General features: G+C 50.5%; 1 long non-coding RNA gene across 4 annotated transcripts; it reads left to right on the forward strand.

The window, feature by feature from the left end:
• Nucleotides 1-325: 325 nt before the first annotated feature.
• On the forward strand, nucleotides 326-12,688 carry LOC109435504 (uncharacterized). 4 transcript variants are annotated; one of them, XR_016020735.1, is made up of 4 exons: nucleotides 326-1,731; nucleotides 1,865-2,250; nucleotides 2,355-2,453; nucleotides 10,445-12,688. It is a non-coding gene; the product is annotated as an uncharacterized LOC109435504 (long non-coding RNA). The 4 variants fall into 4 exon arrangements; XR_016020734.1 differs by having other exon boundaries at nucleotides 332-1,731; nucleotides 2,355-2,448; XR_016020736.1 differs by having other exon boundaries at nucleotides 800-1,731; nucleotides 1,865-2,025.
• The last annotated feature ends 218 nt before the right edge of the window (nucleotides 12,689-12,906 follow it).

Genomic DNA, 12,906 nt, shown 5'->3' on the forward strand with positions numbered 1-12,906 from the left:
CTCCCCCTTCTAGAGAGACTGTATAATATTGATTGGGGTTTTTTGGTTTCAAGTGTGGAAACTGACTCTGAATAATTAAGCAGAAAGAAAATGACGGGGGATGTAATTATTGGAACACAAGGAACACAACCGGCAGAGCCGCTGGAATGCAGGAAAAGCCAGATGGTTGGACTTCCCTGACGTGCTTCTGTCTCCTGTGGTCTCTGTGCCTTTGGCTGTTGATCCTGAAAGAGATGATTTTTAAGGTCAGGAGGGTCTGAGCTCTGCGTCAGGAATCGCAGGGACCTGGGTTCCAGCCCTAGCTCCACCCCTTCCTCTGCCTTGGCCAAGTTTGTGACCACCTCTCCAGGATGTGGTCATCAGATGTTCTCTCCCTGAGTGTCTCTCATCAAGGTTCAGATTCTGTGAAATAGAGCCGGGTAGCCTGGTTTGAGTCACAGGCCTGCCCCTGGAGAGGAGGGACAGGACCTTGTAATTGGCTGTCCCTAAAACCAAATGGAACTGGGGAGGGAAGGGACTGCTGTGCTCAGAACAAGGGGGTGAGATGCTGCAGAGGTAGATCAGAAGCTCTCCACCCACAGAGTCTACTCTCTGGCCCTAGTCCTGGCCTCCCTAAAAATAAATTTCTCTTTCCCTGCTTTTCCTCTCCTTTCCTTCTTTCCCTCCCTTCCCACCTCCCTCCTTCCCTCAAACATTTATTGACTGCTTGCTCTATTTCAGGCACACTGCTAGGCCCTGGGAATAAAAAGATGAGTCAGACCCAGGGCCAGCCCTGGGAAACTCATCTAATCCAGATCAGCATATATAACAGCTCAGTCATGACCTGGCCAAGGCAGGCATTGCCAATCAATCACAGCACACTTCCCTGGGAGCCTGGTCTCAGCCTTGAGAGTCTGCTCTACACAGAGCTCCAGGCAACCTGTCTCATTAGTTGGCATTGGTCTAATATAGAGAAACTCTTTGCTGTGCCTAGCCAAAAGCAATCCTCTTTCCCATGACAATTCTGACATCAACAACAGGATTCTCCTATGCTCACCCTCGGGGTCATTGTTTCTCCTCGAGGAAAATGGCATTGGTGCCTTCATCTCCTGAACTTGGTGGGCTATTGAGTCAACCTCATGGTTAGATGTCTGAGCATAGTTCCTGCAGGCAGAAAGACTACATCTGAGTCCTATCCGTACCACTGCATCCTTCTAAGCTTTGGGTTTGGGATGAAATTTCTATGGTTCCTGTAACACGTTACCACACACTCAGTGGCTTAAAATAAGACGGTTTTATTATCTTATAATTCTGGAGGTCAGAAGTCCAAAATGACTTATAGGGCTATAATCGAGGCGTCATCAGGGTGGTGTTCTTTCTGGAGGTTCCTGGTGAGAATCCATTTCCTGGCCTTTTCTGCCCACATTCCTTAGCTGATAGCCCCACCCACCCTCTTCAAAGCACATCACTCCAACCTCTGCTTCCATCATCATATCTCGTTTCTGACTACCTGCTGTGGTTTGAATGTTTGTGTTCCCTTCCAAATTCATAGGTTGAAATCCTATCCCCCAAACATGAAGGCAGTAGGAGGTAGGGCCTTTGGGAGGTGCTTAAATCACAAGGGAGGAGCCCTCATGAATGAGATTAGTGCCTTATCAAAGAGGCTCCAGGAAATCTCTTGCCCCTTCTGCCTTGTGAGGACTCAGCAAGAAGGTATTGCCCATGAACCAGAAGGAGGGCCCTTACTAGAAGGTAACCATGGTTACTTTTTCTTTTTTTCTTTTTTAAAGATTTCATTGGGGAAGGGGAACAGGACTTTATTTGGGGGAACAGTGTGTACTTCCAGGACTTTTTCCAAGTCAAGTTTTTGTCTTTTCTGTCTTAGTTGTGGAGGGTGCAGCTCAGCTCCAGGTCCAGTTGCCGTTGTTAGTTGCAGGGGGTGCAGCCCACCATCCCTTGCGGGAGTCGAACCGGCAACCTTGCGGTTGAGAGGACGCGCTCCAACCAACTGAGCCATCCGGGAGCTCAGCGGCAGCTCAGCTCAAGGTGCCATGTTGAATCTTAGTTGCAGGTGGTGGAGCCCACCATCCCTTGCAGGACTCGAGGAATTGAACTGGCAACCTTGTGGTTGAGAGCCCACTGGCCCATGTGGGAATCGAACCGGCAGCCTTCGGAGTTAGGAGCACAGAACTCCTAACCGGGCTGGCCCCCCGCAGTTACTTTTATCACAGTGCCGGTGTCTTGATCTTGAACTTCTCAGCCTCCACAACTGTGAGAAATAAATTTCTGTTGTTTATGAGCCACCCGGCCTATAGCATTTTGTTACAGGGGTCTGTACAGACTAAGATACTCACCCTCCGCCTCCCTCTTCCTAGGACCTTTCTGATTCCATCAGGACCACCTGGCTAACCCACGACAACCTCCCCATCTCGAGATCCTTCTCAAGATCATACCTCACCTTTTTGCCAAGTGAGGTAACGTCCATCGATTCTGGGGGTTGGAACAGGGACACACCTTTGGGGGCCGTTATCCTTTCTGCCACAGGTTCCTTACCCATAAAATGGGGGTATTGATAACCTGCCTCGTAGGCTTGTGGGGAAGGTCATGGGAGACGGTCCGTGTGAAGTCCTAAGCGAGTGTGTGGTACATAAGGAAGCACTTGCCATCATGCAGTTAGTGGGAGGCTTCCGCATTCATGGGAGTGGTTACTGGGGAGAGCTCAGAGCCCTGACCCCTGACCCGTGACCCTGTATGCCACCTCTTCCCTTCCTCTGGGCACCCTCTGTCCAACCCTGGTGACAGGGGAGCAAAATCACTGCAAAATACCAGGTTTGTATTTGGCATCTTCTATAGGCTCTGCACTGCCCCCCTCAGATCTCTCAGCTTTTATAGACTCCCCTGATTTGTATAGAGAAGTGGTCCCAGCAGACGCAGCATCAGGAAACCACCTGGAAACTTTTCAGAACACTTAGTCCCCTCCCAGACTAACTAAAGCAGAAACTCTGGGGTGGGCCTTAAGGTCGTAAGGAGACCTATAGGGGATTCTAATACTCCCTCCCTGGAGGGAGCATTTTCTCAAGTGCCCCACCTGCAAGGCAGGTACAGTAATAGAGCCCCCATGGCCTAGGTGAGGTTGTAAGTCTCAGGGAGGTGAGTGGCTCTGCTAAGGCCGTGCAGGTAGGAAGTGGTAGAGCCCGGGTTGGAATGCGAGCAAAGGCCGTGCTCTTTCCACTTCACCCTGTGCCTCCCCCTTGGGTACCTACCTGTAAAAGTGCCACCTGGACACAGGGCCCAGGTGATGAGGAGAAGCTCTCCTCAGCCACTCCCAGGACACAGCCCTGCCCAGGGACCTCTCCCTGCTCATCTGTCGTGTGTCATTTTGAGCAGCGCCCTGTATTCCGATCCAGTCTCAGGGTCTGATAACTAATTTACACTCAAGTATAAATGGCTGATAATGCCTTCAGGTGTTGCCTGCTCTTTAAGGGGATGTTTGTGGTAACTATAAGAAAGGGAGCTCATGGTGGGGTTTCAGGCACCTTGGCAGGAATGGCAGGAGGAAACATTTATATGTTTTGACAGGAGGGCTGTGGACTTCCGAGTACAGGCAGAATGGTCTCAGGGAAACAGCACAGGGCATTGCTTGACTGGGTTGTCACTGCCTAGAGACCTTGGCAAGTCACTTCATTTCCCTAAGCCTTCATTTGCTTACCTGTAAAAGGGCTTGATTCCTACATCAGAGGATAGGGAGGATTACATGAGATCGCCCTTATCAGGTGGTCCCTTCCTCCCCAAATTGCCATGGCAGTCTGCTGAGCCCAACCAGGCAGACTCAGCCCAGGTTACAAATTAGGTAGGTCCTTTCCTGGGGCAGCATCTTGTGCCACCTGCCAAAGGACTGCCCAGGGTCAGAGTGCCTGGCAGTCCCTGCTTCTGGAAGTCTTCCCCGATGCCAGCCTGAACTCGAGCCATATGAGAAGCAGTGGGAGCATTGTGTAGAGAGCCAGGGGCCCGGGGTGTAGTCCTGGCTTTGCCACTGATTCACTGTGTGACCTGGACAATTCTCTGTCCCTCTCTGAGCCTGAAGCTTCACCTGAAAAATGAGGGTGAGATATAAAGATGTATAAGGGCTGTCCCACACTAGCTTGGCAACCATCCCCTGGACCCCTTTAGTAGCCCTGGCCCCCTGGCTATGATAATGAAGCACATCCTGCTGGAGTTGTTCTCACAGCCTTCTGTGAGACCTGCTGTTTTCTCTGTATGACTAAGTTCTTCCAGGGAAGGCCCCAACGTTCGTGGCTCCTTGTTTTGTCTTCAGCCCTGCACTTAGCGCTGAACTCTACACATCATTGTACTCAGTAAAGACCTGCGGATTAATTCCCAAAGAACCTGGCTTTGCTCAGGAGAGCACGTTTCTTTTGAGATACCACCTCCTCCAGGAAGCCTTCCCAGATGCCACCTCCCTACAGACCCATACACAGAATTACTCCCCCACCTACCCCCACACTTCACCCCTTGCTCTAGTAATTCTTCCCTTAAGATTTGTCAGGAGGTTTTCATTGTTTCTAGAACAATGCCTGGCACAACCAATAAATACGGGTTGAATTCACTTGAATTACTGTCTAAGGGGGGTGGAGGAGAGAGAGGAAGAAAGAGAGAGAGAGAGGGAGAGAGAGAGAGAGAGAGAGAGAGAGAGAGAGAGAGAGAGAGAGAACCAGAGTCTTTGCAGAGATGGGGGCCACAGCTAGAAGGGGCTCTTCCCCAGGAAGGCTTGCAGATGGCAAACAGCTGTTGGGGGGTGTGTGAGTGACGGTGACTCATCCCTCTCCTGCTGGCTGGGGGATGCTGCAGACAGGCTGAGACAGGAGTCAAAGGCCTAAAGGAATTTTGATAAGGATAACACAAGCCCTGGAGTATTTCTAGAATGCAGGAGGTTAAGGGTGCGGGAGCTGGGTCAGGACAAAACTGCCTGATTGTGTTACTTATTTATTTTTTTTTGCCTGGATAAAATATTCACATGGTACAAAATTCAAAAGGTACAAAGGGGGTACAGTGAAGTCTCCCGCCCTCCTGCTTCTGCCACCCAGGCCCCTCCCCAGAAGCAGCCTGCCTTTCCAGTTGCTTCTGCATGTATCCTCCCTGGTTTCTTTTCTCCTTTTAATACAGGGAAGCATATTACCTACACTTCATTCACTTTGCTTTTTCCCTTAACACAGATCTTTGTGAGCATTTTATCTTAACACATAAAGAGCTTCCTCGGGTCTTTTTCTGAGGCTGCATTTCGCGTTGCCAGATAAAATACAGGACATCCAGTTACATGTGAATTATTTGAACTTCAGAAATAGAACAACTTTTTAAGTATAAGTTTGTCCCATTCAATATTTGGGACATACTTATACTAAAACAATAAATCTATTCGTTATTTATCTGAAATTCACATTTAACCAGGCATCCTGTAATTTTATTTGCTCAATCTGACCCTCTCGCTACATTACATAGGACTCCTTATAATTAAGTGTTTGGAGGCTTCAGGAATTGGGTGCCTGACTTGGTGGGCATCTGCTCCCCCGCCTTATTCTGAATTGGACCCTGCTGGTGCCAGGCTTTGGGCCCAGTGCTGGATTTCCGTCTCCGGGCCTCTTACCCAGAAATGAAAGGCTCCTAGAGTCATTCAGTCCACTTCCCTCGTTTGAGTCCCCGAGAAGGGAATGACTCACTCAAGATCACACAGCAAGTCACAGCTAGGCCTTGGATCTCCTGTCTCCCAGCCACTTTTTTTTTCCTTCTCATGCTGCTCAGTATGCTATACTCATGGAGGTCAATAGTGACGGTGCTAAATCTACGTTTTTAGAACATGCACAGACACTCAGGAAGCCAGAAGCAAAAAGCTCCAAGTTTTGTGGGCAGAGGCTGGCTCACAGAACACCTGGGAGCCCTGCTCCGCCGGGAGGGGTGTTTATTCAATGCTGGGTCTGACCCCAGAAGGCCCAGCGAATGGGAATAATAATAACATATTAATACTAATCAAAGCACCTACCACTGTGCTTGTACTGCGCTGGTGCTTACACGACTTGTCCCCTTTGACGTGCACCAGGGCCCTGCATGGTCAGTCTCATCAGCCTCATTTCCCCCCGCTGGGCACTAAGGCTCCTAAAAGGTAAAGAATTTCATTTGCCGAGAGCCCCCAACCATGAAGTGGCAGTGCTGGGATTTTTACCCAGATCTGTTTCACTCCAAGGGGCTCAAACCCCATCTTTCCACTGGGATTCTGAAAATGTATCAATGTATTTGGGCCATTTTTCAAGTGAGAAAACTGAGTCCTTGTGACAAGCCCTCTACCTGAGAGCACTTTCATTTTACAATGGCCCAAAGCAGGAGCAAACTTCCAGTCCCTGTGGCCCCCGGAATGAAGGCCAAACCCTCACTGGTCCCTCACTTGACCTTTGATACTCATGGTGACTCTGCTCCACCCGTTTCTCCCAGCTCATGGCCTGCTGCTCTGACCATCTCCCCACCAGGCCACCCCCTTTCCTTGCCTCCGTACTTCCACGTTTTGGGTTAAGTGGAAAAAGTCAGGTAGAAGAACTAGGTCCAAATATTGGTTTGGTCAGTTACCTGCTGTGTGACCTCAGGCAAGTCACTTCACCTCTCTGAGTCTTCTTTTCCTCAGCTATAAAGTTAAAAAAGGTATGCCTAAATCTCAGCCTAGCACCTCCCCTCCACATTGTAGACTGATTAACATGTACTGTTGGAAGGAAGGAGGGAGGGAAGGAACAAAGGAGGGGAGGAATTTTTTTGTGCCCCCACTGTGTGCCAGACCCTGTGAGACACTGGGAACGCTGTTGTGAACAGGCAGATACAGTCACTGCTTTCCTGGAGATATTTCTCGAAGGGCTGCGGATGTGGTTAATTACAGCAAGAGGTTAAGTAACTGGGGCTTTGTAACTAACTGGGCAGGAATTCTCCTGAGCCATGGACTTCCGCCAGGAATGAGGGTAGGGAATTACCCTAATATGACAGAAAAGGAAAGGAGAGTTGCCCTAGTTCGCTCAGTTTTCATTGCTTGGAGCCTGAATTCGAACCTGTGGTCTGCTTTCTCATCCATCCTGGTTCTCTCTCTAGTCCCTAGCACTTAGCGGTTGGAGAAAGCTCATGAAAGAGCGATTGGGAGCCCTGAGAGAAGGCAGGTGAAAGGACAGTACTTTATAGGCCCTCGCCCACGCCCACGCACTGAGGCCCAGCCCAGCTGGCCCTTGGCAGTGCCCCACCCTCAGGTGTGCCCCTTGGCAGGGAGTACCTGGCTGGGCCTTTCTCCTGCCACCACCTGTGGGCTGAATGACTGAGCAAACTCACCCCAGTCTGTCTAGTCCAGCCTGAGCTCTCCGCCCCACCAGTTTCTTTAATACCCAAGTGGCTAATTGTAAAAGGAGCTGGTGGGAGCAAGGAGCCGGAAGGAGGGGGGAAGGCAGGTCAGGGAACTGAACCAGAGGCCCACCCCACAGTTCCTTCAGGTCTTCATTGTTTTCTTAAGAAATTGTGTGAATTTCGCATTCCACTCCCTAGCAGGTCTGTTTGTTTTAATCTAACACATTCCCTCCCCTCCTGCCATAACGTGTTGGAATAAACCTGACTTCAGAGAGCAAACTATTTCTAGCCATGGCTCCCTCATACAACTCTTGTCCCCACAGACCTCAAGTGACAGTCCCCAGGACAAAAGGTCTCACAAGGCATTCTCCTCCCACTACACAAGCCTGTCTTTCCTTCCTCTCTTCTAAGATCTTACTTCCACCATGTGTCACCAAAGTCCTTTGAACCTCGACTACCATTATGCCACTCGTCTTGCTGTATCACAATCCTTGTGGGTGGCTGCCGAGCCACTGGACAGTGGCTTGCCTCGAGGGCAGGGCTGCAGGCTACCTCACTTAGTGCCTGCAGCTGCCAGCACTGGCCTACGCCTACACAGGCAGGTGAGCCAAGCTTGCAAAAGTGAGAGCGTGAGTGAATGAGGCAGGATTATGGGAGGCAGGAGGGGGTGCTGTGTGTCAGGCAGAGTAATGGCCTCCCAACGTGTCCACTTCCTAATCCCTGAAACCTGTGAATACCTTGCCTTATATGGCAAAAGGAACTTTGCAGGTGTGATTAAATTAAGGATTTGAAAATGAATGCAACCTGCCCTTTTCTGATGGCCTTCCTTGTAGATTTCACTCAGGGAGCCAGCCCCCACAATTGCTTAAGCCAATTTCCTACAATCAGTCAACCCATCAGTCGTTCAATATAATTAATATATATATATATATATATATATATATATATATATATATATATATATATATATATATATATATATATTCAAATGTATCTTCCTTGTTCTGTTTCTCTCGTGGAAGCCTGAATGACCTTAGACAAGGGAAATTGGCCTCCGGTTGTGTATTTGGGAGACCACTCAGACTGGGGTTGTGGAAGGCAGAGGAGAGGCAGCCCAGGAATAAACTAGAAGGTCTGATGCCCCTCCGTTGGGGCCTTTGTCGGCCTAGGTCTCCAGGGAGTCTGGTCCACTGACCTTGGCTTTGGGGGGTGGGAGGGGTGGAGGTGGAGTGCCGGCCCTGCTGGCAGCTCAGCAAACAGAGGAGTTGGGGGTGGGAGGCAGCTCAGCTGGGGAATTGGGGGGCGGGTAGAGGAGTGGTAAAGCCTGGAGCACTGAACACAGGGTGAGGGCTCTGGGGGACAGAGAGGGCCTAGACGTGCTGGAAAAGCTGGGCTAGGCCCTGGGGACACAGCAGAATATAAGGCACAGCCCCTGCCCTCATGGGGCTCACTGTCCCCTCCCCGGGTTGCCTGGTAAGTGCAGTGCATGGCACATAATAAATAGTTACTGAATGAATTATCAGAGACTAGGCCCAGCCAATGGGGCCCTAAGATGAGGCATTTGACAAATAAGGTCTGGGAAGAGAGACAGGATTGGCTTAGTTCTGGGAATAGGGAGCTGGGATGAGAAGGGGCCTGGGCTGGGAGGTGGGGTGCCTGGAGGGGGAGGAGCAGCTGCCCACACCTCTCCCAGCATGGGGGAGAGCGTTCACTTCCTGCCTCCCCTCCATCCATCCTTCCATCCACCCCAGGATAACTGTCCTTTTTAAGGACAGGCCCCTCCTCCCTCCCAGAGTAATCAGAGCTAGGATCTCTGCCCTCAGGCCCCAGACCTCCACTTCCCTTCAGATCGCTCCAGGGCTGTGGTTTTAGCAAACAATCTGGATCCTCCAGAGCTGGAAGAGGAGGTCTGGGCCCCTCCTTTTTAGTGGTGGTAAGAAATGCTCTGCATTCCTCAGTCAGGAGGCCAGGGCCATTCTTGCTCAGCACTGGGCAGCCCCAGAGGAGCAAAATTAAGTCTGAACCCAGATACCCTGCCCAGGCTCCCCGCCTCCTTCGGTGGGCAGCCAGTGCCCACCGGGTGTGCTGGCAAAAAGCTCAGGTCCATGGGGGCCACCTGGGGGCTGGTGGGCTGAGGCCTGAGCCCTGCAAGCCCCAAGGCACGAAGCCCCAGGGAGTCCTAGAACGTTAGAGAGTGAGTTCCTGGGACTTTCCACCCTGGAGGCTGGGATACTGTCTGCAGAGCTGCCCAGAGGACAGCCTTGCCTGCTTCCTGTGAGTCTCCGCAATATGGCCAGCCCAGCCTGGCACTGAGAAGGCTGTCCATTTGAATTTGTTGAGTGGGTAAGGGCAGGTCAGGGGAGTAACACATGGGGCATCAGCGAAGGAGGGCGCTGTGAGGGGCTGCACCTGTGCTGCGGCCTCAGTGCTGTGAAGTGAGGAGTGAGCGTGGAGGGGCCCTGGGGGCCGGTGCTGCCGGAAGCCGGCTACTGCATGGACTGCATTTATTCACAGCCCTGCAATTGCACTGTCATCACATACCCACACCACAGGTGAGACCTGAAGCCAGGGAAGGTAGGCAGCTGGTCCGAGGGCACCCAGCAGATAAGTGCAGGGCCAGGAGTGGGAGGTCACAGGCCCCTCCCACCCCTTTTAAGCCGTAGCACGCAGCCTCAGGGGAGGGAGGAGGAGAAGGGCCTGGAAAGGGGAGTGAACGAGGCCTGCTTAAAGGAAACAAGCTCTGCCTCCCAAGGCTGTGGGGCATGGGGTGGGAGACAGGAAGACATGAGGCTGGACAGGTCAGGAGGGTCCTCAGGCCACAGTGACGAGTTTCCCCTTTCACAAGTCATGTCCACTGGGCTTCCAGGTAGGGTGTCCTTTGGAGAAATGGTTCGCTTGTAATAGATACATTGAAAAACCACAGGAGTAGCCAAACTACCTCTAAAGCCCTGCTGGCAGGAAGGTTTCAGGACGACATGCCTGGGGTGGGTGGGTGCTCAGGCCTGCCCCAGGATTACTAAGTTTACCCCTGAAGTGGGTGGGAGGGGGTGGTGGAGGAGCAGCAAACCCAGTCCTACCCCAGACCCCGAACCCCACTCTGCAGATGTGTCACCCAGGCTCTCTGAGCCTCGATAACAATACCGCTGTACGCCTGGAGTGTTGCTGGGTCTCTGGGACCGTGAACTGTTCATACAACGTTCGCTAGAGGATTACATCTCGGTGCTTCATCCTGGAGACGCGCTGGCTGCCCCATCCTGCAGTGGCTCCTGGGAAAATGATGAAGACAGCCTCCTACATCTGGATGGCCTTTTACAACCTGCAAAATGCACTTGGACCTAAACCTGTTTGAGCCTCACACAAACCCAGAGGCTGGCAGGCTTTATTATCCTGTCTCAAGACAAAGAAACCAAGGCATTGAGTAAAGAAGACACTAGCTCATCATTGCTTGATCCCTGGGGCGCAACCAAGAACTCCAGCCTTGGCCTTTAGAGTCCTGTTCAGTGCTCTGTTTAGCTCCCTTTCAAAAGAGTACATTTGCAAGCATCCGTGCCATTTCTCTTGCTGATTTATCCCTGCATCCTGGTCAGAATCCTGACAATAATGACAACAGCCGCTTTTGTTGACTTCACCGGGCACCTGCTTAATGCTTTGCAAACATTATCTTAGGCCTCACAACAGACAATACTATGCAGTAAATAGTGACTATGGTAATTCCACTTTACAGATGAGGCTCGCTTACTCCAGGACACACATCTCGGAAGCAGTAGAGCTGGACGTGAAGCCTAAACCCAGCCTCCCACACCAGGGTTCTAATCATTAGCCAAGAGGCCGTTCCTCCTTCCTCCTCACCCCCTCTCCCCGCTCTCCTCCCTGCATTTGGGTATGTCGTCTCAGCAGATTATAAATTCCTCTGGAGGTACAGCCTATATCTTAATCCTCTGCGCATCCCTCCAGAGAATTCAGCATTTTGCTTTGCACATAGTAAGATCTTCACAAATTGGTTAAATGAATGAAATAACTTCTCACTCTTCTGCAGGATCTTGGGGGTTTGAGAAGATTATGGTGAGGTGGGAAGAGTGTGGGCTGTGAGGTCAGACAGACCTGAATTGGAATTTCAGCTCCACGACTTAATGTTGGTATAAACTTTACCTCGATGTCCTCATCTGTAAAATGGGTTAATACTAACCCCCCCCCCCAGGCTTGGGGGAAGGTGAAAATGAGTTAGGGCCTATAAAAATTTCCCCCTTAGCAAGATGTGGTAGGCAGAAAAATAGCCCCCCAAAAATGGTTGTGGGGACAGAACCCCAGAAAGCAGTTTCCAGGCTCTCGGCCTCACATAGACAGGTGCTGGCTCAGGTAGTAAATGGCCATCAACTGTGATTACATGGCCATCAGCTGTGGCTAGTTGGCCGTCAGCTATAACCAGTGAGCCAATGGCCACTAATATAACTGCTGTGGCTACGCTAGCAGAGAGAGAGAAAAAATGGGGGCTAGCAAGAAGATGGTGGCTGGGCTGGCAAGTGTGGATGGCGGTTTGCAGACAGTGTGGATCCAGCCTCCAGTGAGAGTATAGTGCCGCCAGAGAGAATATAGTGGTATGACTCCCCCATCTATGGCTCCGTGGGTGTTCCTTTTTGGCCTCACCATGTCCTGCATTCTTATGTGGGGAGCGGGAGCAGAGACCCCGCAGGCCTCCCTGCACAACAATGGTCATGTCCTAATCCCTGAAACCTGTGAATAGTTAAGTCTCTGGCAAAGAGGGATTCAAGTTGCAGATGGGATTAAGGTTGTTTATTAGTTTATAGGGAGATTAGCATGGTGACTATAGTTAACAGTACTGTATCATATATTGGAAAGTGACAGAGTAGATCTTAAAAGTTCTCATCACAAGAAAAAAATGTAACTGTGAGGTGATGGGTGTTAACTAGATTTATGGGCCTCATTTTGCAATATACATAAATCATGTTATATACCTGAAACTAATACAATATTATATGTCAATTATATCTCAATTAAAATAATAGGGAGATTATACTGGGTTACTAGGGTGGGCCCAATGTAATGACAAGGATCCTTAAATGGGGAAGAGGGAGGCAGAAGAAAGGTCAGAGGGAGATGTGACTGTGGAACCGTCAGAGAGGGACAACGCTGCCTCCTTTGAAAATGGAGGAAGGGGCCATAAACCAATGAATGCGCTGCCTCTGGAAGCTGGAAAAGGACAAAGAAATGGATTTCCCCAGGGCCTCTGAACGCAGCCCTAACACCCTGACTTTAACCCAGTGAAACCTGTGTTGAACTTCAGAACTGCAGAACTGTAAGTTAATAAATGTGTGTGTGGTTTATTTAAGTCAAGTTCATGCTCATTTGTTACAACAGCACTAGACCAGGAAATGTTAGTTTCCTATCTCTAGCTCCTTTAATCCCCATCTCTCTACAATCACGATAATAAGCAGGGCTTTTACATCTACTTCATACCTGAGGAAACAGGCTGGGAGAGGTGATGTGACTTGTCCAAGGTCATGTACACAGCAACGTGGAAATGGAAGTGGATACCAGACCTCTGAC

Source organism: Rhinolophus sinicus, chromosome 1 (assembly GCF_057876585.1).
Source record: "Rhinolophus sinicus isolate RSI-liver-muscle chromosome 1, RSI-T2T, whole genome shotgun sequence".
NCBI lineage: Eukaryota > Metazoa > Chordata > Mammalia > Chiroptera > Rhinolophidae > Rhinolophus > Rhinolophus sinicus.